General features: G+C 59.2%; 1 long non-coding RNA gene across 1 annotated transcript in view; it reads right to left on the bottom strand.

Moving 5' to 3' along the window:
- LOC108499313 overlaps positions 1 to 971 on the bottom strand; it is an 18,303-nt gene extending 17,332 nt beyond the window's left edge. Inside the window, exon 1 of the long non-coding RNA XR_001875508.1 lies at positions 832 to 971. This is a non-coding gene — a long non-coding RNA (uncharacterized LOC108499313). The remainder of the gene's footprint in view (positions 1 to 831) is intronic.
- Positions 972 to 4,453: the final 3,482 nt, after the last annotated feature.

The following is a 4,453-nucleotide window of genomic DNA, read 5'->3' as shown; positions in this document are numbered from 1 at the left end:
CCAGGAACCAGGCTACCCAGCGCCTGCTGTGCAGCACAGCACGTGGGGGGATGACTTTTGGGACCCCTCCCTGGCCGCTGCAGAGCAATGTAGGTATAGGGGCCAAGCCCTGCCCGGCCCCCAGGCACTGTAGACAGTTCAGCCCCAGCAGCAGCAGCAGCAGCGGGCTGTTCTGCCTCTTACTCCCCTCTCATTTGGAACTCAACGGTGAGGAACAAGCCCCGAGCAGACAGCGTGGGGCCAGCCCCGGGCACAATCAGCACCAAGCAGGAAGACCTGGGCTCGCCAGAGGCCTGGGCCTTCCTAGTTCAGGCTCTGGGCTTCATTTGCTTTCTTCCTCTGCAATTCTCCTGCCCCGGCAAGTGTTAAAAGACAGACTGCCCCGTGAGACGTGCCCTAAAAGAGCAATCAATTCCAGCGCCAGAAAATCTCAGTGCCACACTTAGAAACCCTTCAGCGAGGCCCCTGGAGAAGCCAAGGTGAGCTGTGATTACCTGGAATCCCAGGGAACCGAGGGGAAGGTGGGGAACGAGCAGAGAGCAAACCCCCTCAGCTGCTTCTCCCTGCAGCCCACACGGCAAGTGCAGTTGCCCTGGGATTTCATGCCCCCTGTGTCTCTTGCGAGCTCAACAAGTGAATAAGCAGGTACTGCAAGATACGCTTCCTCTATACCTGAGGCAGCACAGACCCTCCCCGAGGAGCTGCAATGCCAGGGCACATCTCAATATGCCCCTCCCGCCTGCCGCTCTCTCCGCCCCTTCTCCTTGCGGCACGCAGGTGCGGTTGCCCAGAGGCAAGAAACTTGCCTGTCAGTTCCCCTCCCCCGCTTACCCCGGGGACGATCTCCTGGAGAACCTGACGTTGGATCTGCCGCCGTGGGTCGCTTCCGGGGGGGAACGCGGCGGCGCAGCCCCGACAGCACCTCCAGCGCACGGCGGGACCGAGCGGGGCGGGAGCGGAGCAAAGCGGGACGGGGTGGCCGGGCAGGGCGGCGAAGCCGCCTGAGCGCCGGTCCGCTTTCTGCCTGGGGTCCTCGCTTGTCAGCCGCGCGCCGCGTCCCCAAGCGGGGCTGCCCGCTCCGGTGCCTGCCGCCGCCCACGAACCTGCCGAGCGCCCCGCCCCGTCCCCACAGCGGGAAGCGGCGCGGCGAGACGGCGCTGCGGGCGCGGGGCGGGGGTCCGGGTCGCGGCGTAGGTCAGGCAACAGGATAGACGCCTCTCTGAGGCAGGGGACCTCGCGCCACCATATTTAGTGTTGTCCTGGCTCATTTCCGGTCCTGGTAGCACCATCTTTACTTCAGGCTTGGCGGACTCCGGGTCAGGGCCGCCATCTTTCTGTACGGCATTGGAGGACTTCTGGTCCGAGGGCCGCCATCTTTCTGTGCGGCCTCGCAGGACCTCAGGTCCGGGGGGCGCCATCTTTGCTGAGGCGTTGAAAATATTCCAGTCGCTCCCACTCCCGATCCCCAACTTTACCCTTTGAATGTCCCTCACTAATTTCTACGGTTTCACCTCAAAATCTTCATTTTAGTCTCCCCCCCCACCCCGAGAGAGACGGGAGACCACAAGTCCCGTCGTGCCCCGGGAACCGGCCAGGTTCAGCAGGGGGCGCTGCAGTGCCGTGAGAGTCACTGCGCATGCGTCATTCCCCTCTCTTGACTGCCCTTAATTACCACGTGATCGCGGGCGTCTCACAAATGACTGCGCATGCACCGACGCCGCCAGCTTGGGGGACCCCCACCACGTGACCTTCTGGCTTCGCTTTCTTACTGCGGACGCCTCACCTGCTTTTCTGGGGTCCCACCCATTCTGGGGCCCTTCCCTGACATTTCGCGGCTCCCCCTCCACTTTTTCGGGTCCCCGGGGTTCCCCCACCCACGTTTCGGGGTCCCCTTCTCACATTTTAGGGGTGACCCGCAATTTACAGTTCGGAGGGCAGGGGGGTGGAAGTAAACGGGGTGCCCAAGAAGGGTTTTTTTCTCTTTTATTTCACTTTTTATTTTATTTCCTTTTTAGTTTCCTTGCTTTTAATTTTTTTATTTTCTTTTGTATTTCATATTTCCTTTTTTATTTTGTTTATTTTTTATTCTCTTTATTTTTCATTTTCTTTTATTTCTTGTTTGGTTTTTATTTTTTTATTTCTTATTCTTCCAGAGAGGGAAACACTGCAGCTCCTCTGGCCCAGAGAAAGGCTCCCCTGCTCTTCCCTTAAACACAACGCCTGGAATTAGTGCCCTGGAAGCCTGGTCCACTCATTCCAGGGACTGACGCTCACTCAGAAGGGCTTTGCCAGCATCAAATGGAAATTACATCATGGGCAAACGCACTTCCGGCAGGACTGCCGGGACACTCCTGGCCAAGGCGACGGAAGTCAGACCAGTGACCACCCAGGGGGATTTTCTGGGGGATACTTCCAGGTTTTATTCTCCAGAAACTCCAGTTCTTTCTGGCACCGCTTGCTTCAGTCTTCCCTTGTTGGAAGAGGTCACTTAAGTCTTTCTAGGGGCCAGATTGTCAAAGCCCGGCCAATCCATTCCCTCCACACCCCCCTCGCACTCAGGGGCCGAGGGGCAGCGGCCTGCCCTGCCCCTGAAGGCCCCGGGGCTGGCCTTCAGGCCATCTGTCCCAAGGCTGGAGTGATCCTGCCATCATCCCGTGGCCACGAGCGGCACAGAAAGCCCAGGGCCAACAGCAATTCCAGGCAGCTGCAGGTAGATGTTATCCCTTCCCAGCTTTTCGGGAGTGGGGGGGAAGGTGCCTTTCCCCGTCCGGCAGGGGCAGTCGTCCCCGCCGCAGAGCCCGCCCCGATCCTGGGCCTTCTTGGAGACAATCCCCCTGTCACAGCCCACTTCCTGCAGAAAAATTTCCGGGTTTAATGCGTTTTTTGTCGTATTTTAAAATTTTTATTTTATTTTTAAATTTCGTTATTATTCTCTTGAAAACCCGTGGAAGGCGGCCACCTCCCCACCCCCGCCCCCGGCCGGTCCCCGGCCACTGCCCTGCCCGGCGGCCCCGAGCGCTTCAGGCCCGGCCCGGCCAACGCCTCGCTCTCCGCGGGCGCCGCTTCCCAGCCCGCCCCGACCGCCGGGCCCTGCCTCGCAGTCGCCGCCTGGCGGACACGGCCGGGAACGGCACTGCAGCCGCGCCCCCCCCCCTGCCCCCGCCCCCAAAGACCTCAGGGACTCCCGGAGCACAGATTGGTAAAAATAAACGTCCTGCAAGACCGACGTTGCTTTTCGGAAGTCTTTCCTTCATTTTTAAGAACGATAAAGGACCCAATCAACAATAAACGTTATTTCATCCCTTTGCCAATAATAACCTTGCAGCTTGCCTTCCTTTCTGCGCTGACAGCAGACAGCTTGGATGCCCTGATGGAAACATTAGACAGCTCTCTCCAACGTTTCTTAAAACCTCCTTAATCTTTCCCGTGGTAAAACCCACCCTTTTCATTTGATCGAGAAAAACCAAACCAAATCAAACCAAAGAAACCCCACCATCTGACACGGGTCAGAAGTTACAGAAGAGACTCCAAGCCATGGGAGGAAAGCTAACGAACAGGTGAAGTTTCAAGGAAATCCCACGTCTTCCAACATCCTGCTCATGTTGCCTACGCTGCCCCCTGGATATGACCCACTCCCAGGCATCTGCCCAGCAGCAGACACCACCGCTGCCCTCTCAAACAGCAGCACTTCAGCCACAAGCCACCACTGTTCCAAGAACCACAGCTGTAGATTGCAGTGCCCATCAGTGCTCCCAGCATCGTGCTCCCAGCAGTCAGTTCACACTTCAATACTTCACTAAGTCTGCAGGAGGGCTTGCAGGACCTGAAGGCTCACGCTACTGCCTGGCACTCACTTGGTCTCTATGGAAACCATTCTGCTACTACGGAATGTTTTCTCCTAGGAAACACACCCATTACACAAGTTACACATCTGACCAGAAGGCAGATGTGGCCTCCAATCCCACCAATTGTCTTCTGGCTGTCACCACATCCTTAGCCTTAGAAGGCAGGGGGAAGTCTACAGCTGCTGGAGCAGTTCCTCGGAACGCCATAAAACACCCTTTCTTTGGACTGCCCAAGGGCAAGTGCTGAGGGCACCCCCCAGCTCCTGCCCAAACATCCTGTCCTGTTCCCATCGATGCCAGGAGCCCGCAGCCTTGGAAAACATACGTGCCCGGGCTGCAGCTCCCAATGGATGACGCAGTTATTCAAGCGCAAGCGCGCACGCCCGCGGGCAGGGGAGCACTTACCTGGGGGGCCGCCAGCCCCTCCGCCTCCCCCCCCCCCCCCCCCCCCCCCCCCCCCCCCCCCCGCGGCAGCGCGGCCCCTGAGCCCCGGATGCCCCGCTCCCCCCGCGGCCCTCCCGCCAAGGAACGGACGGGCAGGATCCGGCAGTGCCGGGAAGCCGGGCACGTGCACCCGGGCACCGGCAGCAGCGGGTGCCGGTTCCCCC

The sequence above is a fragment of the Lepidothrix coronata genome, unplaced genomic scaffold (assembly GCF_001604755.1).
Source record: "Lepidothrix coronata isolate B3197 unplaced genomic scaffold, Lepidothrix_coronata-1.0 Scaffold2, whole genome shotgun sequence".
NCBI classification, from domain to species: Eukaryota; Metazoa; Chordata; class Aves; order Passeriformes; family Pipridae; genus Lepidothrix; species Lepidothrix coronata.
Note: the sequence above shows the minus strand (reverse complement) of the source record. Positions and strands in the feature narration are given on the sequence as shown.